Here is a 27,669-nt window from a genome sequence, read left to right as displayed (position 1 = left end):
ACAATCAAAAATGGGCATGGCATATTCATTTGACTTTATCTCTAAAAAATATTTTCAGATTATTAAGGGGTTTTCCTATCTGAGAGACAACCTTCAAGAACACAAAAAGGACATACCGCTATTTCCACAGAGCCAACAATTACGTGATCTTTATTAGTGACTATGGAAGATTAATTTGCCACCTAGAAAAACTTAATACTATGAAATTGGATTTAGAAATAGAGCTGCAAGTATTCTAATCCACAAACACAATCAGAATTAGTATTTATTTCACAGTTCGGAAACAAGTCTACCTTCATACTATTTTTACTAAAATGTGCAGTGCTAGTAGGCAAAGGGTCCGTTCCTCAAAACTGTACTGATTCTGGTCTTGGTTTCTTCTGCTCTGTTCAAGTAGGAAACAGTAGCTACAGTGTCTGACATGAACATGATACTTGTGCTTACTACTGAGCTAAGTATATTCCCTGAGCTCTAGAAAACTGATACAGCATTGAGCTCCCTGAGTTAACCCTTAGTCACTACAAGACTATTTTCATGCAAGCCCCAGAAGGAAATGCTGCTGCAGCCCTAACAAAGGTCACCACAATCCTGTATTTTCACCTTGTTTCCCATCCCCAAGTTCCATAAGATTGTTAGGGAAAAGTCTTACTTGCATCCTACTACTTTAGTCCTTCGTACCATTATTCCCAGGAGGTACAAGCAAGATCTCATCTTGATTTCTTGGCTGTCTATCATTGATGTAATCATAGCATGAAGCTTTGAAATAGGACCCTGGGATAGGCCATCCCCTTCAAAGTGTCTATCATTACTCCTCGATGAGTCAGCTTCTGGATTGCTGCCAATGTGCTTTTTGTTGAGTTTATCATGAAACCATATTTCTGTAGAGTTGATATGGTGGCCAAAAAACTATTTCAAAAGAGTCCCTCAAAAGTGTTTATCAAAGAAAGGATCCAGATACATATCCAAACAAGCCACTCACATGTTTTAGTAAGAAAAGGGATGACTAACCAATAATACAAAGTAGTTTTTAGAGAATCATAGTAAAAATTCTCTTATGTGCAAGAGTTCAAAACTGTCTTGTAAAATCTGATATTTTTTAGATTTTATGCAGATAGGTACACTTAAAATTTTTTATGCCCCTGAGGTAGGAAAAGTCATCTTATCTTTTCTATATCAGGTAAGTGAGCTGAAGTATTTTGAAGTTATAGAAGCTGGAGATACCCAAGAATTCTCTGAATGTTCATCAAATATCTCCTAAGAAAAAATAATCTATTCCACTGTACCTTTTTAGAGGAAACCATTAATAAAAACAATCTTTTTAAATGTGTAACTCTTAGTTTCAAGAAGGTTCAACACTGGAATAGAAGAGTAGTACATGTAATACAACCAAATAGTTCCAAACAGCAAGAATAGGAAAGCTCCTGTCTAGCTCGAGAAGAAAATGAACAGTAGTAACACTTCATTTTCAGGATATACAAAATAAGATAAATATTCATATATTATTCTCTTTAGAAGACACAAAAGTTTTTCCTACAAACTTTAAAAACTAATATGAGAGCAAACATTCAGGATGAATCTAGACTCTTCAGATGCTCAGAACTTGTTTCAGGTTTGGCAGTAAAAGGTTACATAATGATTCTGGAAAAAAGCTAATATTTATATATAGATTAACAGGTTTAAGAAACCATTATTTAGGGGTGTCTCAGTGGCTCAGTTAGTTAAACACCCGACTCTTGATTTCAGCTCAGGTCATGGTATCACGTTTCATGAGTTGGAGCCCTGAGTTGGGCTCCGTATTAGCAGTGCCAAGCCTTCTTGGGATTCTCTGTCTCCCTCTTTTCTCTGCCCCTTCCCTGATGGTGCTGCTTCTCAAAAATAAATAAAACCTTATATATTTTAAATATGCTTATGCAGGGGCGCCTGGGTGGCTTAGTCAGTTGAGTGTCCAACTCTTGATTTGGCTCAGGTCATGATCTAACGAGTTTGGGGGATAGAGCCCTGTGTTGGTCTCTGCACTGACAACATGGAGCCTGCTAGGGATTCCTTCTCTCCCTCTCTCTGCCCCTCCCCCAATCACGCTTTTTCTCTCTCTCAAATAACATTTTTAAAAAACAAATAAAATATGCTTATACAGAATTTTAGTGTATAAATTTAAAATATGCACCCATAAAAATCCAGAAAAGTTGCTTTAATATTCACATATCTAAGTACACAATTGCAAATCCAAAAACATTAAGAATATATAAAACATATAATTCTATATAGCATTTTACAGTAAAGCAAAGATATCTACTTCCAACAAGTAAATTCGAACTTTAATTTAGAATGCTTGAAAGAACATGATCTTATATCAAATAAGTACCTTATCGACATGTAAGGACCCAAGCATCAAAAGGCATAATCCTCTTACAATTCAGAATTCCCTAACCCTTGAGAGTTATATACATAGTAAAAGGGCTCAAGAAATATTCGGTAATCTATTATTTTGAAAAGATGCAGTTCCCTTGTATACTAGGATACATGCTGAGTTTCTATATTATTCTCTGTGTAACCACTAAAAGCCAAAAATGTATGGTAAGCTTCTTATTGCTTATGTAAGCTCTAAGAACCATATATAAAAGAGGACAAAAACTTGATGCTGTTTAAATTTTGGTGCAAAGTAAGTTTCCCATACATCATCTGTGATGCTGATTAAAAAATTTACCTCCAGCACTACTCATCCTTCTCAGCCCTGTCCTAAAACTCTAACTTCCTAATCTATTTGTACTTATGTCCAATGTCCAATTGTTCCCATGCTTAAAAGATGCACGCAAGCACACATACACACAACAACACTCCCCATCTTTCTGCCAAAATCAATTGCCCTTGCTACTTATTCTTCTGGGTACTAAAATCTATCATCTTTGAATATTACTTTTGTTCATGTTTTTTTTATTTATGGGGGGAAGAGGGGCAGAGAGACAAGGAGAAAAAATTCCAGGCAGGCTCCACACTGCTCAACTCGGTGATTGATTCCACAAATTGTGAGATCATGACCTGAGCCAAAATCAAGAGTCAGATGCTTAACTGACTGAGCCACCCAGGGCCCCCATCTTGGAATATCTTGCATTCACCTTCTTTCAACTCTAACACTGATCCCTGTGGAAAGAGGCAGTGTTACTGTTATCACTGTAGGAATAACAGCAGCAACTGCAACTATCATATATGGAGTGCTTACTACAGGCTAGCTACTATTAGAAGCATGCTGAATCCTCAAAAGCACTAAGAGTTAAGCATCATTATTCCCATTTTAAAGCTGAGAAATCTGAGGCACAGAAAAGTTAAGGAAGTTGCCTATCATAGGGAGGTACTAGTGGTGGAGTCACAATTCAAACCCAAACCTGGGCTCTTATTCACCATTCACCATACTAAACTGCAATAATGCAAAGAATATCCAACTTGATATCAGAAGATCTGGGTTCTAACTCAGCTATTCACTAGCAGTGCAACTTCAGACAAGTCTTGACACCAGTGGAACAATTTCTTAACTTCTAAAGTGTGACTAACAGTATGGCCTGCCCTCTCTACTTCAAAGACAGCAGTGAAAATTAAGTATGCAACTAATATAACTAATTAAAATCTTACCTGTAATATCAGACTCATAGTTGTTACCTCCATATTCCTCCTTTTTTTTAATACTGGCAACCTTATGCTTGGAATTTTAGACTTAGATCACTAACAGTGTGGTATCAGAAAAAGCAAAAGCCTAAGTCTTACCCCTATCAAGCGACCACATACAGAAGACCAACTGTTAATTTGCAATCTCCATTACTGTCAAGATTGCATGTCCCAGGTAGGTATTTACATGTAAAAAGACTAGAAACATGATAGCCTACAAATGATATATTCACTTACCAAATGATCATATTTGAAATGTAGTATCTCTTGGTTCTAAACACAATACTCAGTTTCCTGAATATTTTAACTCAGAAGAAATGTACACTCCTACAAAAATCTATAGCTCTGTATACAAAGTACTTCAATCATAAGACTTAAATCTAAAGGGCTTAAGCTAAGATTCTAGACTAAACAAAACACACACACACACACACACACACACACACACACACAATTCTTGAAAGTGTGAAACCACCTATGGTTTCGGTAGTCCTCTGCAGGGTCAGAATTGGAACCTCAAAACATTAACTTGCAAGAACTGCCTGCAAGCTCTTTTCTAAGGTAAAAAAGGTCCTCTCTCTTCTCTCAGCCTCATATTGCAAAAAAATAAAAGTTCACTACCTAGTAACAAAGAGTATAATTTAATTCAAGGAGCTAATCAACCATAAACCACAAAACGTAAGCTTTAGGTCTTGTTCACATGAATCTACTGCTACCATTACCAATACTTCCAGCCATCTTGGGAGAAGGGAGGAGATGGAGCAGGAATTCTGTAGCTAAATGTTTTTACATTTTCATGACTAATTATGTAACCATTTTGCTACTTAGAGAAATAAAAGTCAAGGACTCAATTTAAGAGCTACTAAAAACATAGAATATGAAATAACGCACTAAGGAGTTTTATAAGTAAATTTATCCATTGATTGAGTATGACTGCCTACTTCCTTAAAAAAAAATTCTAATGATTTACAGTTTACACTAAAAGATTATTTATATAACAAATTATTCTCAGGGTGCCTGGGTGGCTCAGTCATTAAGCATCTGTCTCTTTATTTCTGCTCAGGTCATGATCTCTGGGTTCATGAGTTGGAGCCCCGTATCACAAAACTGTGCTGGTGGTACAGAGCCTGCTTGTATTCTCTCTCTCCCTCCCTCTACCCCTCCCCTGCTTGCTCATACTCTCTCTTAAAATAAATCAACTTTTAAAAAAATGGGGGCAGGGGTGTGCCTGGGCAGCTCAGTCCATTAAGTAGCCAACTCTTGTTTTCAGCTCAGGTCATGAGCCTGCTCCGGGCCGACAACGTGGAACCTGCTTAGGATCCCCTCTCTTCCTCTCTCTGCCCCTCCTCCACCTCTCAAAAATAAACAAACTTAAAACACAAACACACGAACACACACACACACACACACACACACACAGGCATGGGGCAGCTGGCTGGCTCAGTCGGTGGAGCATGCAACTCTTGATCTCAGGGTTGTAAGTTCAAGCCCCATATTGGGTATAGAGATTACTTAAAAATAAAATCTTAAAAAAGATATACAGGCATGTATGTATATTTATGTGTGTATAGCTTTTATAGCAGCTTGTTGTAGTCAGCAGAAACTGGAAACAACCCAAATGAGCTTGGAGAATGAATAAACTGTGGTATGCCCATATAATGAAATGCTGCTCAACAATAAAAATTACTGATACACAAAAGATGGATGTGTCAAAGTGCATTGTGTTAAATAAAGATGCCAGTCTCAAAAAGCTACATACTGCATGATTCCATTTATATGGAACTCTGGAAAAGATAAAACTATGATAAAACAGATCAGTACTCGCCAGAGACTAGAGATGGGGAAAGAGGTGAACAAGAAAGGAACAGGAGAAAAATTTTTGAGGTGATGGAACTATCTTGTATCTCCTTTGTTATGATCACATGCTTCCCAAACTAGCAGAACTATACTCAAAGAGGAGTGTTTTACTGTATGTGAATTATACCTTAGTTTCAAAAATTTGTCAAACCACAGATGTGCAGGCTCCGCACTGTCAGGACAGAACCTGACACATACAGGGCTCAATCTCACAACCTGTGAGATCAGGACCTGAGCTGAAATCAAGTCAGCTGCTTAACTGACTGAGCCACCCAGGCACCCCAGATGTGACAGAATCTTAATTACTGCTCTGAAAACCAGGACCAGATGCCGCTTAAACAACCAAAGCAGTGCACTAAGCCTTATTAGATATGCCTCCAGTTTGAAAACTCCTTTCATTAACATTTTGCCTAGAAATAAAAATATTTGTAGTTATAAATTCCCTTAGGAGTAAACGGTAAATATATTTCTTTTTTAGGGATGTCTGGCTGGCTCAGTTGGCTGTGGTGGTGAGTTCAAGCCCCACTATATAAGTAAATTCTATCCCCATGGTATATATAAGTATGTGTGTGTGTGTGTGTGTGTGTGTGTGTGTGTACATATGTGGTGTATTTATTACACATATTCATATATAGTTATACGTAATTTTTAAAGAAAACTACCTACTTCTTATATCCTAGTAGTATTTAAAAGAAATAAGATTTGTCAAGGAGGGAATAAAACCCAAGCAATAAATACCAACATGAACCTTTTTCAGAATCATAATGGCCACAACAAATGAGTTCCTCTCCTAATTTTGGTTCAAGAACACAAAATTTCACTTCAACAAGAGATTACTGAAAGATATTAACATCTGCCTAAAATTTTTAAGTGTTTTCACTTAACTAAGCAGGACAGCAAAATGGTTAAGAGCTCAGGCTCAAAAACTCAATTACCCAGGCAAGTTATTTAACCTCATTTTGCCTCAATCTTCTCATCAGTAAATTAGAATAATTATACTTACCTCTGAGAATAAGTCTGGACAAATGAGTTAATACACATGTAATCATTTAGAATACTGCCTGACATTAAGCCTCAGAAAGTTTAAAGCTAATATAAGTTAATAATAATAATCAGCTATGTGTCCTTGGACAAATCATTTTACCTTTATCTATCACAATTCTGCCCTTTAAGGTAAGAGACCTAAATTCAATGCCCCAAACACCTATCTACTAATACCATTCTATGTTCCTATAATTTTATCTGAATTGCACTGTTACCTTGCAAAGAATATTATTACCCTTGCTGAACAGAAAAATCTGAGGCTCAAATAAGTTAAATGACTTGCCCAAAGAGATAGTAAGGTGAAAGCAGAGCCAAGATGAGGATCTGCTGTTCTGAGATTTCAGAAAACTTTGCTACTCGTATTTTGGCCTTCCATCAACTCCTTCCCTTCTAATGGACACAGGTAAGACACAACAAAAACAAAACAACGATTTTAAAAAAAACCCTCCTTGGGATCCCTGGGTGGCTCACTCGGTTAAGCATCCAAATTCAGCTCAAGTCATGATCTCATGGCTTGTGAGTTTGAGCCCCATATCGGGTCTCTGTGGTCAGCACAGAGCCTGCTTCAGATCTTCTGTCCTCCCCATTCTGCTCCTCCTCCACTTGTGCACGCACGCTCTCTCCCTCTCTCTCTCAAAAATAAACATTTAGGGGCACCTGTATGGTTCAGTCAGTTAAGCCTCCAACTTCAGCTCAGGTCATGATCTCATAGTTCATGAGTTTGAGCCCTGGGTTGGGCTCTGTGCTGATGGCTCAGAGCGTGGAGCCTGCTTTGGATTGTGTCTCCCTCTCTCTCTGCCACTCCCCTGGTCCCACTCGGTCTGTCTCTCAAAAATAAACAAACATTTAAAAAATTTTTAATAAAAAATAAAAATAAAAAAACTTTTAAATAAACATTTTTAAACCCTCCAATTTTTTCATTTTAAAAATTCATTAAGCTATACACTTGTTTGTGTGCTCCTCTGTATCTGGATATTTGTTTTATATCATAATTGAAAAAGGCAAAATATTTTGTAGTGAAGTATATTCCTTTATGAACAGAAGTAGAAAAATTAAAAAAGATAAAGGAAGACACGTTCAACTGATCATGTTGACTAAAATTTTATTAAAGGGTAAAGTTTTAAAAACAGGTATAATATACATACAAAGAGTGCACAGAAGTATAAAACTCAATTATTCTCATAAACAGTTGCCTGAAGACATGAAATCATCACCCAGGGGCACCTGGGTGGCTATGTCAGTTAAGCATCCAACTCTTGATATCAGTTCAGGTCATGATCTCACAGTTGGTGAGTTCAAACCCCAGATCAAGCTCAGGGTTGCAGTGCAGAGCCTGCTTGGGATTCTTCCCCCATCCCCCACCCCCGACCCTCCCCAACGCATGCACTGTGTGAGTGCTCTCTCTTTAAAAAAAAAAAAAAAAAATCACCTAGATCAAGACACAGAATATTACCATCACCCCTAAAGTCTCCCTTATGCTCACCACCAAGATAGCCATTATTCTGACTTCCATTACCATCTACTTTTTGTTTGTTTTTTAAACTTTATAGAAATTGGGGCGCCTGGGTGGCTCAGTTGGTTAAGCGACCAGCTTCAGCTCAGGTCACATCTCACATTTGTGGGTTCGAGCCCTGCGTCAGGCTCTGTGCAGACAGCTAGCTCAGAGCCTGGAGCCTGCTTCAGATTCTGTGTGTGTGTCTCTCTCTCTGCCCCTCCCCCTCTCATGCTCTGTCTCTCTCTGTATCAAAAATAAATAAAACATTAAAAAAAATTTAAACTTTATAGAAATGGAATCACACAGTGATTGTCTTATGAATGGGTCCTTTCATGTATACTTCTAATTCCTTTTGCAAAAAAAAAAAAAAAAAAAGACAGGTAAGAAATTTAGTTCACAGGGTGGCTCAGTTGGCTAAATGTCTGACTTCAGCTCAGGTCATGATCTTGCAGTTTGCAAGTTCGAGCCCCATATCAGGCTCTCTGCTATCAGCCCCAAGCCCACTTCAGACTCTGTCCCCCCACCCCCACCGCCACCCTTCCCCTGCTTGTGTGCGCTCTCTCTCAAGAATAAAATAAACATTTAAAAAGAATTCTCTCAATACTATCAAATATTCCAATTTAAACCATATAGCATTCTTAAAGCAAACCATTTCTCAAGCAATAATATATATAAATATTGATTTATTTAAAGTCAAGTATAGCTGGTATTCCCTCTCTCCCAAATGAAATTTTTTTTTCTTGGAAAAATAAAACACAAATTCATTTAAGTTTTTATTTCACATGCAGTCCTTAAAATTCATCACCTATTTCACCCATCCCCTTACCCCTCTGATAATTATAGAGAACAAATTGATGATTAAGAGTCCCCAATGAAGTTTCTAAGATAGAAATTTTTTGTTACTTTTAGAGGGAAAAAACACAGACTCAAAATGTCTCAATAAGGATTATTTATATTCATTATTATATATTATTATATACATTCATATACTAATAGGAATTGCAACTGTTTTCCCAGACAGGAAAAAAAAACACCATAAAGATATTTCAGACCATAATTGTCTTAAAATTACATTCTTTAATGTTCTTATACATTGGTAAGAGTTATCAATTATTGCCAACACTGAACACATAAAAAAATGTAAAAATCTGGTTTGCACTGGAATATATAATTCCAACATTTTGATAGCATTGCAACAAACTTTTAGAAAACTAAGTGCATCTATTTTATCCTGAGATTTCTTCCCATGGCTTAATCTGTATCTGCTTCATTCAGTCCATAATCCATGCTATCCAACATGATAGCCACTACCCATAAACAGCTAAATTTAGTTCATTAGTCAAACTAGACAAATTTCAAATGCTCAATATGTACTAGACAGTGCAGATACTGTCAGAAGGATCATCTAAGGAAGTTCTACTGACCAGCACTGGTTTTTTTTGTTTTTACTTTTGAAAGAGAGACAGAGACAGAGAATCCCAAGCACGCTCTTGCTGTCAGCACAATGCCCAATGCAAGTCTCAACTGTGAGATCATGACCTGAGCTGAAATCAGGAGTCAGACTTAACCGACTGAGCCACCCAGGCGCCCCAGCACTGGTTCTATATATGTTGTCTCATCTCCCACTCACCCCCAACCCTAAGCTAAAATTAATCTAAGAAACTTATGACCAATGACTAGTATGAATCACCAAATCCAGCCCCAATTTTCCCTCCTTTCACTCAAACTTAACGGATTACTGCTTAATTTGTAAGTCCTCTCTTCTCTCCTTCCACTGTGCCTCATTAACCTAATTTTAAAAGTTTTAATTTTATCTTCTTCTGCCACCTCCTAAAATTCAATCTTTGGCTCTTCTAGGTTCAAGATCACAACCAAATAAGGCCTATCTACTCTTCTTCCTACCTCAAATTCTCTATCTCCAAGCTCCTACAGGACATTTTTACTTTTATATCCCCAGCCTCAATGTTACATGTGTGAAGGATTTCATTTTAGTCCTTTTCCAAAACCAGCTCCTCCTCCCAATTTCACATTTCTATACTATCACTATTCACCAAGACCCAAAACCGGTCACCAACTTTGAATTCCTGCTTATTTCCTTTCAACTTGTTCACAAACATTTGTCTATTTCTTTTCTAGGGTATCAACTAGTAATCTTTTACTTTAATCTGGTCACTTGAATTACCACCTTGCCACCACCCCAATTCAGTTCCTTGTTACCTAATTTTGTGTACAGTACAGATTCTTCACTGCTTTCCAATCTTTGCCTGCTCCCAGTTATGCATACTGTCACCTGACATCTCTTCCCCAAAATTTCCTTTGATCTCAAAAGTCCAACAGAGCTCAGTAAAAGAAAGAGAGTAAAAGAAAATTCAAACATCTTAATGATCTGATTTCAACAATTCATAGCCAACACACTTTACAAATTTGTCCTTGAATCTTTGATCTTCTACTCTGTCCTAGCTAGCAAAACCAAAACGATTCCTCAATCTCATCTTTGTGTACCTTATCTGTATAAAGCTGGGACTCTTCTTAGTCTCTACTATGCAATTTTTTAAGTAAGCTGTATGCCCAATGTGGTATGTGATCTCATAACCCCAAACTCCAGAGTTGCATACCCTACCCACTGAGCTGGCCAGGTGCCCCTCTACAATGCAATTTTAATCTATTAGTTTGTATACTAGGAAACTATTTATCTCAGCATCTCATACAGAGCACCCATTATGAACAGACCCAAATGAACAGACCAGGACTAAGAAAGTCACAAATATGCATATTGGTTTAGCTTTAATATAAAAACACCAATATTTATTACATGTAATTCTATTCCCCAAGAATTTATTCTGTAGAACTATTTCCGTAGAAATAATCCTACTGTTGCTCAAAAGTATAAAGTACAAGACTATCCATTACAGACAACACTTCTGATAATTTTTTAAAAAGCCAAAAGAAAAAAAAATTCCCTAGATGTCAATCAGTAAGGGACTAGAATAATTGTAGTGTGTCTATAAAAAGCTTTAAAAAAAACTATATAGGGGGTGCCTTGCTGGCTCATTTGGTGGAGCATGCAACTCTTGATTTTGGGGTGGTGAGCTAGAGACCCACACTGGGTGTAGAGATCATGTAAACAAGCTTAAAATTTTTAGGGGCATCTGGTGGCTCAGTCAGTTAAGTGTCCAACTCTTAATTATGGCTCAGGTCATGATCTCACAGTTTGTGAGTTCAAGCCCCACACTGGACTCTGAGCTGCCAGTGCAGAGCCTACTTGGGATTCTCTCTCCCCCTCCCTCTCTGCCTCTCTCTCTCTCTCTCAAAAATAATTAAATGTTAAAAAAAAATAAATACTACACAGTCTTTAAAAATAGGTATACCTATGGGGCACCTGGATGGCTCAGTCAGTTAAGCATCCAACCTCGGTTCAGGTCATGATCTCGCAGTCTGTGAGTTCAAGCCCCACCATCGGGCTCTGTACTGACAACTCAGAACCTAGAGTCTGCTTCGGATTCTGTCTCCCTCTCTCTCTCTCTGCACCCCTCCCCCAGCTTGCTCAAGCTCACTAGCACACGTGTTTGCTTATGCATTCTCTCTCTCTCTCTCTCAAAAATAAACAAACATTTAAAAATGTTTTTAATGGATATACCTAGGCATGTGTGTGTGGCTCAGGGGGTTAAGGGTCCAAGTTCGGCTCAGGTCATGATCTCACAGTTTGTGGGTTCAGGTCTCACATCGGCCTCTGTGCTGACAACTCAGAGCCTGGAGCCTGCTAGGGATTCTGTCTCCCTCTCTCTTCCCCTCCCCCACCCACATCTGTCTGTTTCTCAAAAATGAATAAACATTAAAAAATATATTAAAAAATAAACACACCTTTAAGACAAATCTAACAAGATGTCAACATCTATTAAATCTAAACACCTATTAAGTACATGGTATTTGTTAAGTTATTCTCTTTTTTTCTCAGTTTTTGAAATATTTAAATTTTTATTTTTTTTAATGTTTATTTTTTGAGAGTGAGCAACCAGGGGAGAGGCAGAAAGAGAAGAGGATGGAAGATCTGAAGCTGTGCTATGCTGACAGGAGACAGCCTGATATAGGGCTCAAACTCAAGAACTGAAAGACCATGACCAGAGCCAAAGTCAGACATTTAACAGACTGAACCACCCAAGTGCCCAAAATTTTATTTTTAAAAAAGGAAAGGCAGGGTGTGGAATTTAGGAACAGAGGAGAATGGGCTTTATACACTTCTGTAGGGTATTTTTTTTTGACAGGACTGTTATTCTTTACTATAAAACTCCTAACTAAAAAGTCCCCATAAAGTTTAGTAGTACCTACCTTTATTACCTTGACTGCTCAACTTTAATCTTATTCTTTAAAAAAAAAAAAAATAGATACGTACAAATGCCTTACTCCAGAAATGTAAAATTTAATGTGCAGAAAACTAAGAACACATACTGATAGGCTCTATCTAATCTCTTAAACTCTAAAGGATATATTACATAGATCTTCCTAAATATCACAATTAGTATATAAACTTACAGTGGCTCAACTCCCAGCTGTATATTAAAACCAAAACCCTAAAGAGGCTACATCATCATAAGTCATTTATCTAAATATCCTCCAGTTCTAGGATGCCTGGCTGGCTCCATTGATAAAAACCCAAGATCAAGAGCTGCATGTTCTAAGTTGAAGCCCCACACTGGGTATAGAGATTACTTAAAAATAAAATCTGAAAATAAACAAACCTCCAGTTTTAATTACATGTATAAAATCCTATCACCTCTGAGTTGCTATAATCCTACTTGATATTTACTACATACACATACACACACACCACTACAGAACTTGCTCAAACCCACATTGCAAGTCAGCAAGAGAAGTGGGAATTCAGGCTGAGTCTTGTGTTTCACAGGATTCACAGAATCTTGATTTTTCCTTTCAAAGCATCACTCATAAGTCTCAATCAGCTAATCAATAAGAAGAAAATTAGATGAAGTTTTCTTGTGTTTAAATTTGATCAAAACTCAATCTCAGTCATAATGGAGTTTATAATAAAAAAGTTCAAATAAGTTTGTTTGCCCCATTCCTCCCCTACCACGTCCTACAACTGCCACTGTGCTTAGGAACTTGGGGCCAGTTAACTACCCACTTTCTCACTGGTGACTAGGACTTAAACCCTCATAAGACACCCAATGAAAACTAAAGACATTACAATGCAGTTTAAAATAGCAATTTTTATTAATCACAAGATGATGCATGCTCCTAGAAAACTGGAAAACTACAGAAGGATACGAAGCAGAAAACAGACTATCTCACCAGCCAGAAATTAATTACAATATTTCTATTCCTATCTTTCCAGGGTCTCTCTTATTTATAAAAGTATATTAGTTCACTTACTTAACAGGATTTTAAGTACGGCTGAACAAAAGGGAAATAACGTACTAGTTCTTTGGAAGACTAATTTTCTTCAGTGTTTTCGAAGCCAAAACCACATAAAATATGGAACTGGAGAGAATGAGACAAATGAGAAAAATTGTATGTGCTCCCTTTCATTCACACCATGGCAAACCATGGAGTCCATATTTCAAGAATCACTGTATACCCAAAGACCCTAATGTTTCCTTTTTAAGTAGCAGCCTACTGCATAAATCTCTCACATATATACACACACGTGCGCGACACACACGCACACACAGATCTTGGCAGTAAAAGAGACAAACATAGTTAAAGGAATTAAATCAAGATCGACTTTTCTGTTGCCTTGATACTATCCTTAAAAGGTAAAATATTTGAAAGGCTGAAAAAAATTAAAATAAATTTAAAAATTAAATATATGAAAGGCTGATGTAAAATTAATGACCTCTCCCCCCAAAAAATTTTTGTGCACATCAGATGAAAGAACAATCTACTACAGGAAACTTTAACTATAGATTTTATAACACTATTACTTACTTACATGTGTAAATATATATGTAAGAGTTTAAACAGTTCATAAATATGATAGTTTACTGTGTTCTAGGCAGTACATAAGTGCTGGGGAGTGAAGGAAAACAGCCATCAATACTTCCTTCTGTAGGGCTTACAGTCTACCTCTTTAAATATAATGTCAAACACTATGCATGTGGCCTCAAAGGAATTAAAATCACATCACTCATCAAATATGCTCTCAAATGCTTGAAGGTCTAAGAATATACGTGAAATCATGAAATCACCTTCTAAATCATAAAATTTAAAAAGATACCCAGCACGATGCCTGGGTGGCTCAGTCAGCTGGGCATCTGACCCCAGCTCAGTTTTGAGCCCTGCCTCGGCCTCTGTGCTGACAGCTAAGACTCTGGAGCCTGCTTCAGATTTTGTCTCCCTTTCTCTCTCTGCCCCTCCACTGCTCACACTCTGTCCCTCAAAAATGAACATTTTAAAAAAAATTTTTTAAGAGATGCCTAGTGGGGCGCCTGGGTGGCTCAGTCAGTTAAGCCTCTGACTTCGGCTCAGGTCAGATTTCACGTTCGTGGGTTCGAGCCCCACATCAGGCTCTGTGCTGACAGCTAGCTCAGAGCCTGGAGCCTGCTTCCAGTTCTGTGTCCTTCTCTCTCTGCCCCTTCCCCTCTCATGCTCTATCTCTCTCTGTATCAAAAATAAATAAAACATTTAAAAAAAAAAAAAAGAGATGCCTAGCCTTTTTTCCAAAGTACTGTATACAGCAATCATCTTCAATATAAATCTTATTTTTTTAACTGGCAAAAAATAATCACACAAGTTTGCTTTTCACAATCTCTAAGACCTTAATATTATCCTTCTATGACAATGCCCATATAAAATAACTGAAATTAAGTTCCCCAGGATGGAAGGAGAAAGGGAGACTCATTTTTCCTAGTAAAAAAAGCACCATTTCCTGATTACAGGGGCAGGGAGTAGGAAGCAGCACAAATCAAAAGCAACTTATTCAAACTTTAAATAAAGTTACTTTTTAATCTAAAATTCACCATTGAAAGTTTCAGCCCAATAAAGCATGTTTTAAAAGTTATAGGTTCAGGCTCTTCCAAATGGAGTTACAGTGACAAGTTAATTGTGGTACTTCACAAGCAAAAGAAAGTAGCAATTATTCATCCCTTCCCTCAGTCTCTAAGCTCTTAGAAAACAGAGCTATGTTATAACCAAACCGCTTTCCATAAAGCACAATACCAATTCTTCAAATCTAAGAGGAATAAACTACTTAGACTGTTTCCCATCCTATGATTTTTCCCTTTTCGAATTCAACTACCTCAACAATGACAAAAGGTATCACACTGTACTTTGAACGTTTACATTTGTCCGTATTGCAATTAGGACTCTCAAATGCATGGGACACTTTAATGGCTATCATAATCCAATTAGACTGGCCCATCTGCAGAACCAGAGGAAATGCCCCAAAACAACCATTCATAAAGGCCAACATTTAATCTTAAGAGTCTAAAGCAGTGATATCCATGATTTCTTTGTTTATATTTTATAAGGTACACAATAACCCATTACCATATGTATTTTTTATAAATTAAATACTTAAGAGTTGAGGATTAATGCTCAAAACTTTTTTGCTGTTAGAAGAATCAAAAAATTTAGAGACGACTGGACTAACATTCTATCACTGCCCTTTCATTTTTCCCTGCCCCTTCCACAAAGTTAAAATGTAGAGGCTAAGACCTGATGCTGAAAAAAGAGCAAAAGGAAAACTATTCGCAAACTATTTTAAATTCCCACCACCAATAATCTCTTATTATTAAGAGATGATAAATCACTAGCAAGAATATAAGAAAACGGACCATAAATATTGTTGGTGGGACTTTTTTTTTTTTGATGTTTCATTTATTTCTGAGAAAGGGAGGGAGAGAGCATGCGTGAGGGAGAGGCAGAGAGAGTGAGACAGAATCTGAAGCAGGCTCGAGGATCCAAGCTGTCATCAGACCCCACTATGGGACTGGAACTCACAAATGGCGAGACCATGACCTGAGTTAAGTTAGACGCTTAACCAACTGAGCCATCCAGGCACCCTGTTGGTGGGACTTTAAAATAGAAATCCTGGTACTTGAGTGGCTCAGTCTGTTAAGCATCCAACTACAGCTTAGATAATGATCTCACTGCTCTGGAGTTCCAGCCCCACGTCAGGCTCTTTGCTGACAGCTTGGAAGAGCTTACTTCAGATTCTATGTCTCCCTCTCTCTCTGCGCTCCCACCCCGGTCCAAAATAAACATTAAAAAAAATTTTTTTTAACACACAAACCCTTTGACCACGTAATCCCACTTTTAGAAATTTAGCCTATGGAATAGTAGCACAATTATATAAAAAAGGTCCAAAGGAGTTCATGACAGCATTGTTTTAAGAGAAAAATTGAAAACGTCCACTAACAAGCAATTGTACATTAGAATGCATCTGTATCACAGAACACTAAATAACCATTAACAGAACACCAATTTGACATGGAAAGTTGTTCTTTTTTAAAGTATTCAGTAGATAATGTATAAGAAAAAAGGAAAATACCAAACGTTACATTTAAGTGGAATTACGGGTTATTTCTACTTCATTCTCCTGAGTTACCTCCACCTGGGTGGCTCAGTCAGTTAAGCATCTGATCTCAGGGTTCCTAAATTCAAGCCCCGCATGGGGCTCTCTGCTAGCAGCACAGAGGGATCCTCAGTCCCGCTCTGAGTCTTCATTCACATCTCAAAAATAAATATTTTTTTAAAAAGTTTCTAGATACGAAAGTGAAGATGAAAACATTGTATCAATATTAGTATCAAAATAAAGATTTTAAAAGAGTAATGTTAATTTTGGTAGCCTCTAAAATTATTAGGAATTCTACTTGAATCCAATATGGATTTGATCTCACACTTTGTCTTAAGTGAATGTTTCACTGATTATAAAATTACATATAAATCCACCATAGAAAATTACAGAATTAGGTGGCCCATAAGAAACAACTGGCACATAAATTACACAAACTTCCCCAAACCATTCTTAATCTTGTGGCTTCACACTAAATTATGAAGGTCCTTATGTGAAATCCATTTTGATTTCAACACTAAGTGAATTACAACAGCATAAGCATGTTGTTCCTGCATGTACTTACAACATGCACTCAATTTCCAGAGCACTTTTGGACAATGTCAACAATCTATAAGCTAAAAATAAAACCCAAAAATGTTCAAGTTTTTTTTATTAAAAAAGTTCACCTACCTATGTAAGATAAATACCAAATAAGATAATTACAAATTATTAATGATTTGCAGAGGGGCGCCTGTTAGAGCCCACAACTGTTGTTCTTGGGGGTCACAAGTTCAGGCCCTATCCTGGGTGTAGAGCTTACCTAAAAAAATAAATATATATTTGCTTTTGTTTTTTGGTACAAAAAAAGATGATTTTTACTATGGCATGGGGACAAGACTCATGGGCAGAAAGAGCTGCCTATAATAATTCTTTTTAAAAAAAAGAAAAAAAGACTTGCAGAATCTGGCTGAGGAAACTACTTGAGATCAAGTACAGGCCTTTAATTACATAAATAAGAAAACAGATCAGAGAAATGACACTCCTAACAGCAGGCACATAGTCAATTAATGACAGAATCTGTCGTCTACAGCTCCCGTTATTCTAAATGTCTCTGCATCAATAAAATGTTACTAAAAAGGGCCACTACACCTAAAAAAGTTAAGACACATTTAAGACCCAAAAACTGGGGACAGGGTAGTTTACGACGACTAAAAAGATGATGTTTTCTAAAGATTTTATTTTTAAGTAATCTCTATACCCAATGTGGGGCTCTGACTTACAACCCTGAGATCAAGAGTAGCAAGCATGCTCTACCAACTAAGCTATCCAGGAGCCCCTAGAATATAGAGCCTCTTGAAGGAATCTCAAAATTCCAAACCACATGGGCTAAAACTGACTCTCTAATCCAATGCAAGATATTAAGTAGCTTTTAATAACTAATGTTATCAACCACCATAACTTTTTTCCTAATGTTAACTACTATCCATTTGCTCAACAAATATCTGAGAGCACAATATATGCTAGGAACTACGCTAAGTACTGAAGACACCAAGAAAACAAAACAGAGAGAGCCTCTGACTCTCAAACTGGACAACTGGATACACTTCTCTAAAATACTACTCCATGATTTGACAGAATGTTTACCAAACTCCTTCACCACTTTACATAACTATAACATTTTCTGCCAATTCTTCCAAATTTAAATTGAACCTCACCACATCCCCTGCATAATATGAATACCTCTTGGGTAATTCATATTCCACTTTACCACAGAAAGTGTTAATCAGAACTACAAAAGAATTAAAAACTGACTTTACCAGACACCTAGGCTGCTCAGTCAGTGAAGCATCCACCTCTTGGTTTCAGCTCAGATCATGATGTCACGGTTCAGGGGTTCAAGCCCTACCCTGCATCAGCTGCTGAGCCTGCTTGAGATTCTCTCTCTCTCTCTTCCCTCTCTTTCTCCCCATGCATGCGCTCGAGTGCACTCTCTCTCTAAATAAACTTAAAAAAATATATATTTTTTTAAGCTGACTCTACCATTCTTCATGACCTGGGGCAAGTTTTAAGAACTTTTCACAATCCACAATAAAGCTTCCTGGTGTACAACTCTCATATCAAATGACTGGTAACTTACCCACCTTACCCTCACTTTACTAGAAACCTGAGTCAGATGACTTAGAAGCAACCATGATGTTGACTGAGATGTTGGGAAGCATATTCCATGGACTCCTTTGTGAACCAGAAGTAGACCTACTGCCTCTCACTCTCCTTTTTTCCCCATGGATCTTTTGCTATATCTCTAGATATACCTCCAGTCAGGCAGCATCTAATATTATGAAGTGTATTCCCAAAGACTTGAACAAATAACTTCTGGCAACAAATCTGATTCCCCTATCTAAATCCATTATATTTTAAGAGATGCTCAATCTTCAGGTTTAGGCTTCTCAGGCTTCCCCTTCTTCCCTGTAAGAATTAAAGCTCTATAAAGAATTAAAAGCACTCTCAGAAGTCCTAATTAATGGGAATCTTCTGGAATACCAAAGGTGACCTAAAGCTTTCACAGGTTCACAAACCTGGCTGACCAGAATTATTCAGGGAGCTGTGTAAGGATGGATTCCCATGCCCCACCCGCAGAGATTTTTATTCACCAGGCCCTGCATGGAGCTTAGGAATCAACATTTAAGACAGTCCATACTATTTCTGATGACTGTGTTTAGGTAACCACTGAACTAAAAAACCCAATCTACAAGCTGTGAAACATGGGTTCTCCTAGGGCTTGCTATTAACCACAAGTGGGGCTGTACCACCATGCTGGTCAGTTTAACCACTCTGGGTCACCTGAAAATGAGGGAGGGAATTAGAGCTAAAAGAGGCCATCACAGGCAGCCAATTTAAAATTCTGGAACCCTCCAAATTTAGTTTAATATCATACACTGTACTAGGTTTACTCAAAACTGTCATTCTGTAAACTCTGTGACCCACCAAAGTCACAGGCTCTATTAGGCAAGACTTTCTGCATGCTACCAACCCACCTTATTTGGGTCTCCAAGCAAAAATAACATAGATCATGTCTTTGACCCTACAGAAACAGCCTTTAACCTGAAAGAATAAAGTCCCTATCACCTCTCCAAGTACAAATCACAAATGTTTAACGTAAAAAACTATTTCGTGTAATTCAACCCAAGCCTTGGATGGCATCACCGTCAACATTATGAGAAACGAAGTTGAACCTCAACTAGAAGACTATGCCCGGTTTTCTTCGGTGGGCAAAATCAGATTCCATCAGATACAGTGAATGTCAAGATATTAAACCAATCAGGAACTTAGGCCTCAGGCTGGAGAAGACACTTACCATCAACAGCTAACAGTAGATTAAGTGCAAAACTCACAGACAAGATTACCAGACCCCTGAGAAGTTTATTAAAGTGCCTATAAAATTTACCCATTATTTTGAGTTAAGTTTTCCAGCCAAAAGTACAAGCAACAATATTATCGCAGGAGTCCGAAGCAACACAATTTCTACTTGAGAAATAAAAATCTTTCGCGGAGCTGTCTGACCCAGTGTGCCCTGAGCTCTCAGCCGCCTCCGAACCATCCTTCCCACCCAAGTGCTACCAGGTCAGGAGGATGCCCTGATGCACAGTCGGCCACTCCTCCTTCCCACAAGTCCCGGGCCCTCACCGCTTGCCTTAGGGGCTCCGCTGGCCCCCGACCTTCGTCCAGTCTCTCGCCACAGCAGACTCCCACAGACCCGGTCTGGAAACGGGGGGCCGGGGAGCATACACTCACCTCCCGGGGGTCGACGGGCACTTCCCCGTACGCTCCGAGGGTAGCACTTCACAACCCTAGCCCCATGGGCCCGTCCGCACCAGGTCTGGGATGGCCGCCCGGGCCTGGGACCCCGCCTCCCCCGCGCCGAGGGTCGGGCCGAGCCGGACAGGGCCGCTGCGCTCCCACTCCCCACGCCTCCCCCTGGCGGCCGCGGCCGCCGCCCAGGACACCTCTCCCCGGGCCACGCACGCGTCCCCAGCCCCCCGCGGGCCTCCGCCTCCTCAGAGGGTGACAGCCGCTGCGCCGGGGCCGAAGCCGGCCCCTCCTCCAGCCCCTCCTTACACCCGGAGAAGAGGGGAGGGGGGGCGTTCTTACCGGGCGGCAGGACATGGCGAGGCCCGCCACGGCACGGCCTCCTCCGCCACCCCACTAGGCCCTCAGCCAGGGCCGGCGGGGGGCAGCGCCTGGGCCGCTGGAGCGTCTAGTCCGGCTGCTCCTCCGCCGCCGCCACCGCCTTCTCACAACCACAACAACATGGCGGCAGCGGCCACACAGAGCGCGCTCCTGACGCCAAGCCGGGCCGCGAGCGGGGGCGCGCGCGCACGCTCGGGCCCTGATGCGCGGTTGGGAAAAGAAGGCAAGCGTTTGCAGGTTGGGCAAGGGCGGGGCCCGGACCGATGGCCACGCCCCGGGAGGTGGGCGGGGCTGCACTCCAGCGGAATGCGCTCTATGGAGGGATGGGGGAGACTGACAGAGAAATCCAGGTTAAGAATTCAGAAACGGGTGGGAAATAGGCAAAGAAGAAAACGAATGGTGGCCCTACATTTGGGGGAGGCATCTTTTCCCTGCTCTAGAGCCCTGATAGAGACAAAGCCTCACTCTATTAACCAATAAGCTAGAATAGCAGTATCTTTCACCTGTAGTTATGGTAAAACTAAATCTAATTTAATGTAATCCACGTAAGTACAATGTGCTCAAGGCTCTACTCCGAATACAATTTCAAACTGCTTCAGCTGAAGCTCAGCTGGAAGAAATGAATTTTCAAACAAACAAAAATTGTACCCTATCACCAGTAGCCTGTGGAAGAATTCTACAAACCAGAATTATTTCAGACCCTAACAGATTAACTTCAGAGTTGCATTTCAATGGTATACCCTTGACTTTTCTGGAAAATAGCTAAGAGAACTAGTCAGATGAAATACTTGTTTGCATTTGTTATATTTCCTCCACAGCACTCTCTGCAATTATTTATCCATCCTTCCTGTTTATGGTCTTTCTATCCCATTCCAAAGTAAAATCTTCTGGAAGATAAAATTCTTGTTTTATTCATCACTCTATCCCTGCAACTAAACTGCACATGGCAAGAATTGGGCAAATTTCTTGATTAACATCTAATTTTAGTCATACAATTCATCTTATTGAATCTTTACAGCTTTACTAGGTAGATGCTATTATCTCCATTTTAGTTTTTTTTTTTTAAGTTTATTTTTGAGAGAGAGAGAACAAGTGAGGAATGGGCAGAGAGAGTGAAAGACAGAATCCGAAGCAGGCTCGGGGGTGACTCCAACCCATGAACTGCTAGACCATGACCCGAATTCACATCAGAGGCTTAACTGGCTGAGCCACCCAGGTGCCCCTATTATCTCCATTTTAGAAATGAAGAAAATGCGGCCCAAAATAAGATGCTCTGAAACAAAATTCAAAGCCAAACCCAAATGACGACAAAACGTATGTTTTCAAAAACTGGACTGTACTGCCCTGCCCTGCCCTTCATGCATCATCACCCAAAATAAAATCCCAAGTAAAAAATTACATTAAAGTTCAAAGGTAGGAAAGGCTTTGCTGTATTCCCAGAGAATCGAGTATCCTTCCTTTCTGATAATTAGTGTTTGTGCAGCTGATTGTGCATCTTTTCACCTTGACTTCCCAAAACCCCAAGCCTAATTCTGAAGCTCAATGATACCCTTACTATTAGCCATTCTGGTCCATATATTAACTATGGTTTTCTCTCCCATCTCAACTTTGCATTTTTTTAACGTTATTTACTTTTGAAAGAGAGAAAGGATGAGTGGGGTAGGGGCAAAGAGAGAAAGGGAGATAGAGAATCCTAAGAAGGCTCTGTACTCATCAGTGCAAGGCCCAACATGGGGCCAAAACTCACCAACCCTGAGATCATGACCCAAGCTGATGTCTTGAGACTCAACCTACTGAGCCACCCAGGTGCCCCACAACTTTGCACTTTTAATTATATTTTATTCGCCTGATTTTCCCTTTCTGTTATATGATTATAGCCTTTATGGATTGAGAGAGGAAATAGTAAGTACATAGAATAGATGAATGACAAAGAGATTTCCCACCTGTTTCTCCAGTTGTCTGATAAAACAAGGTTCCCATCCAGTTCTTACCCTCTAGCCTTCATGTGCTGCTACTCAGGCCTCTACTCAGGCAAAGGCTAAAGGGTTTTCATAGTTGAGTAGCCTCTGATTGAATTAAAGTTGGCATCTGACTCAAGGACAGCCCGCCCATAGGCTGGCTAGTTTCCAATGACGTGGCTAGCGGCAAAGATTCAGCCAATCCCAAAGGTCCCGTGAAACCCACAGGGAAAGAGGTACCTGTTGGCCTATGACTTGGAGTTCTTTTCTAGGCAGAATATCATCATATTTATCTTTTAACCTGGGCCAAGGAATTTTGAAATGAATCCTCAACCACAATATACGACATGGAAGGAATTTCTCTGAAATCACTATTTGTGTGTCCTTAGTCTCGTAACAGCATGTTAGCTATATGTTAGGATTGCACCTTAATATTGTGCTGACACTATGTGAGCATTTTACATGTATATCTAATGTAATCTTAACAACCCTATGGGCAAGTATTGTTACTCTACCCGATTTTACACAAGAGGAGGTGTAAAAGCCAGAATTTGAACTCAGATGATTTGATTCTGCAACCATATTTTTAAACTTCTACACATCATCCCCACTGCTGCCCACCTGCTTATCCTTAAGCAGACCTTAGTAAATTGTCTTTAAATAAGAAAGAGAAAACTGCTGTGTGGCCTTGAGAACTCACTTTGAGAAGGGCCTTAAAAAAAAAAGGCAATGGAAAGAAAGCTGGTTTGAGTCTAAAGTACTTTTGAATTTTGGTGCCTCCACATACTTGTTCTCTATTTCCCTTTTCTATACCTCGGTTTCCTCATTGGCGCTGTGGGGTCATTATCACTTTTCTGCTCACTTTACAGAATTATGTAAGGATTCTTTAAGGTAACGAGTTTGAAAACTATTTGTACCCTATGAAAAGCCAAACCAGTGGATGGGATTCCTCTTGGGCTTTGGCTGAACACAAAACCTTAAACTTTGTGCAGTAAATCAAGAAAAGAGAGAGAAAACCAATCCAGGCTCAGGGAGGGCTTCTCACTGCCCTATTTCTCATGTGAGGCACCCTTTTCTACCCACCTGACCTTCTTCCCCTCCTCCTGCTACCCTTTCAGCATCCTTCCCGGCGCCCCCCTCCCCGCCCCCACTGTTTTCAAAGCTGAAAATGTTCTTCCAGCTGTTCAAGGACTCTTTGAAGTAGCCTAAGACAGATGGAAAAGTTGATTGACAGAGGCTTCCTGAGGTCTTGCAGGGCCCTGAAAGGCAGAACCCCCTCAACACCCTCGCCCCCGCCCCCTTCGCCCAACTGCAGCCTTTACAACACTAGATCCTGCTACTTAAAGTCACTTCCTTTTCAATGAACTTTCTTTGTGTGGATTATTTCTAAACTCAACTCTTCAGCATCTCCTTGGTCTCCCAACCCACATAGCAGACAGGGATACCTGGGGATCTCAGGTTTTGAGGAACCACTTGCCCAGGGTCAGCTAGAAACTAGAATCATGTTTATGTGATTCAACATCTCCAGGTGTTTTCCAGGCACCACACTGTACCCCTATAGCTGGAGTGGTCAGCTCAACTACGATTCAACATAGAGCAGTGTCCACAAAGTGTGGCTCACATGTCTCTGTAGAACCCTGAGACTTTCATGGGTCAAAATTGTCTAAAAGAAGAAATTACTTAATTTTTTTAACCATGTTGCCATTTGCACTGGTGATACAAAAGCAGTAGTGGTAAGATTGGAGGCACAAATCAAGGCAGTGGTATCATCTGTATTAGGGGCCATTGTAGTCTTCACTTACATGCACTGGTAGTAAACAAAATGATGATTTCCTTACGAATATCTTTGAGAGACACCTGGCTGGCTTAGTGAATACTACAGCATGTGACTCTAGAGCTCCAGGTTGTTAGTTCTAGCCTAACATTGGGGAACTAGATTTCAATTAAAAATAAAGTCTTAAGGGGTGCTTGGGGGGCTCAGTTGGTTAAGCATCAGACTCTTGATTTTCTCTTAGGTCATGATCTCACAGTTCAGGGGTTTGAGCCCTGCATTGGGCTCTGTGCTGACAGCACGGACACTGCTTGGAATTCTCTCTCTCTGTGTTTGCCCTATCCCACTCTCACTGTCTTACTCTCTCTCTCTCTCAAAATAAATAAATAAACTTTAAAATATATGAAAAATATATATTAAACTTAAAAATATATTAAAAATTAAAATCTTTAAAAAGTAATATCTTTGAGGAAGCATAAATAAAGATCTAATTTTATTAACTCTAGATATTTGGATACAAGTCTTTTTCATATTCTGTGTGATGAAATGGAAATTACACATAAAGCACTTTTTTATTTTTTTATGTTTATTTTATTATACTTTATGTTTATTTATTTTTGAGAGAGAGAGAAAGAGACAGAGTGCAAGCAGGGGAGGGACAGAGAGAGATGGAGACACAGAATCTGAAGCAGGCTCCAGGCTCTGAATTGTCAGCACAGAGCCTGATGCAGGGCTTGAACTCATGAAGTATGAGATCATGACCAGAGCCCAAGTCAAACACTTAACCGACTAAGCCACCCAGACACCCCTAATGTTTATTTATTTTTGAAGGGGGATAGAGCAGAGAAGGGGGGATGACAGAGGATTTGAAGTGGGCTCCAAGCTGACAGCAGTGGGCTTGAACTCATGAACCATGAAATCATGACTTGAGCCAAAGTTGGACACTCAACTGACTGAGCCACCCAGGTGCTGCTAACACACTTTTTCTTAAACTTTTTTTATTGAAGTAAAATTCACATAATATAAAATTAACCATTTTAAAGTAACCAATTCTGGGGTGCCTTTCTGGCTGGTTGGTGGAGCAAGTAACTCTTGATCTCCAGGTTGTGAGTTCAAGCCCCATGTTGGGTGTAGAGATTACTTTTAAAAAGAAAAAAGAAATTTAAATAAAGTGACCAATTCTGTAACATTTCATAACATTCACAGTGTTGTGCAACTACCACCTCTATTCAGTTCCAAAACACATTCATAACTCTAAAATAAGAGTTGGTTAAGCCTCCAACTTGGGCTCAGGTCTTTATCTCATGGTTCATGAGTTTGAGCCCCAGGACTCTGAGCTGTCAGCACAGAGCCTGGAGCCTGCGTCAGTTTCTGTGTCTGTCTCCCCCTCTCTCTGCCCTACTCTAGCTCTGATTCTCTCTTTCTCTCAAAAATAAATAAATACTTAAAATATGGGAAAAAAGAAAAACCTACCATTTATCAAGTTTTAGTGTAGTGTCAAAAAGAATATTCACAGTTATCTAAATAGTATGAGGCCGGATTGTCTTCATGTACTTCAACTAAAACAAATTGCCACAGACTGAATGCAAAAGCAGAAATGAAAATGCAGAATTTTTCTATTAAGTTAAGCTTTAATGAGACCTGAAACTTCATAAAACAATGCCATACTCATTAATTTTTTTTGTTTTGGAAAACAGAGTTATTTTTCACAAAGATATGTTACTTGTGTTAACATGTCATGGATTTACAAAATTATATATATTTTTTATGTTCTTTAAATTTTTTTTTTTTTTGAGAGACAGAGAGAGACAGTGTGAGCAGGGAAGGGTCAGAGAGAGAGGGAGACACAGAATCCGAAGACAGGTTCCAGGTTTTGAGCTAGCTGTCAGCACAGAGCCCGAAGCAGGGCTCGAACCCATGAACCGTGAGATCATGACCTGAGCCGAAGCCGGACTCTTAACCAACTGAGCCACCCAGGCGCCCCCAAATTATATTTTTTAATCATGCTACTGTTTTTTTAGTCATTAAAAAAAATTTTAAGTAAGCTCTACAACCCAATTGGGGGTTCAAGTTCATGATCCCAAGATCATGAGTTGCACACTCTACCAACTGAGCCAGTTAGGCACCCCTAAGTCATGCTACTTTTCTAAATTAATAAATAATTTTATATCTTGTCAGTTTTAATTCCTAACAAGATAAATATCAATCAACATAACCTACATAAACAAAATCTCCTTAGGATCTTCAATAATTTTTTTAGTTGTTTTAAATGTTTATTTATTTATTTTGAGAAAGAAAGAGAGCACGAGCAGGGGAGGGAGGGTCAGAGAGATAGAGAGGGAGAGAGAGAATCCCAAGCAGGCTTCACAGTGCCAGTGCAGAGCCTCACATGGGGCTTGAACCCACAAATTGCAAGATCATGCCCTGAGCTGAAATCAAGAGTCAGACACTTAACCCATTGAGCCACCCAGGCACCCCAGGATTTTCAATAATTGTAAAGAAACTAACAAATTTGAAAATTACTAATCTAAAGTATTCACAGGAATTTCTCAATTGCAAAGGTATTTCATACTTAGATTTTTTTTTTGCTTAAATAGCTATTTAATATATATTTGGTAGAATATAACCAAATTCAGATATCACAGGCATCATTGCTTAGGATGAGACTAAATTTATTTCTATAAAATGATGAACTGATTTAAGGAAAACTGTGAAGTGTTAAATAAAGAAACAAGCCCAGAATGAAGTCATTTGCCCCGCTCAACAGAAAACCAAAGACTTAGTTTAACGGTTTCAGCCTCTCCCAGGAACATGACCTTTTATTTATTTTTTGTTTTGTTTTTTTGTTTGTTTTTGTTTTTGGTGCCAAAACCAAGATTGAACAGGAATGTGACATTCTTCTTCTTTTTTTTTTTCAGTAAGCTCTATGCCCAAGGTGGTTCTGAAACCTATGACCCAGAGTTCAAGAGTCACACGTTACATGAACTGAACCAACCAGGTGCCCCAGGAATGTGATCTTTTAGAAGTCAATCTGAAATGTCGGGATCAGCACTAATAAAATAATCTGCATAATAGAAACCCTGCATTCCCTTCCCCCCAAAAGATGTTTCCTTTGGTAATAACTTCCTTAGTCCACTCTCCTTCCTAAAAAAACCTTCCATTTTATACAGCTCCTCTGAGCCCCTCT

General features: G+C 39.2%; 1 protein-coding gene across 7 annotated transcripts in view; it reads right to left on the bottom strand.

Moving 5' to 3' along the window:
• MTMR3 (myotubularin related protein 3) overlaps window positions 1-20,928 on the bottom strand; it is a 137,455-nt gene extending 116,527 nt beyond the window's left edge. For 4 of the 7 annotated variants that reach the window (XM_029923021.1, XM_029923023.1, XM_029923019.1 and 1 more), the window contains exon 1: window positions 20,715-20,928. The gene's annotated coding sequence lies outside the window, so the exon portion shown is untranslated. The remainder of the gene's footprint in view (window positions 1-20,714) is intronic. The other 3 variants (XM_029923025.1, XM_029923026.1, XM_029923027.1) reach the window with 1 other exon arrangement.
• Between the last annotated feature and the right edge of the window lie 6,741 nt (window positions 20,929-27,669).

Source organism: Suricata suricatta, chromosome 14 (genome assembly GCF_006229205.1).
Source record: "Suricata suricatta isolate VVHF042 chromosome 14, meerkat_22Aug2017_6uvM2_HiC, whole genome shotgun sequence".
NCBI lineage: Eukaryota > Metazoa > Chordata > Mammalia > Carnivora > Herpestidae > Suricata > Suricata suricatta.
Note: the sequence above shows the minus strand (reverse complement) of the source record. Positions and strands in the feature narration are given on the sequence as shown.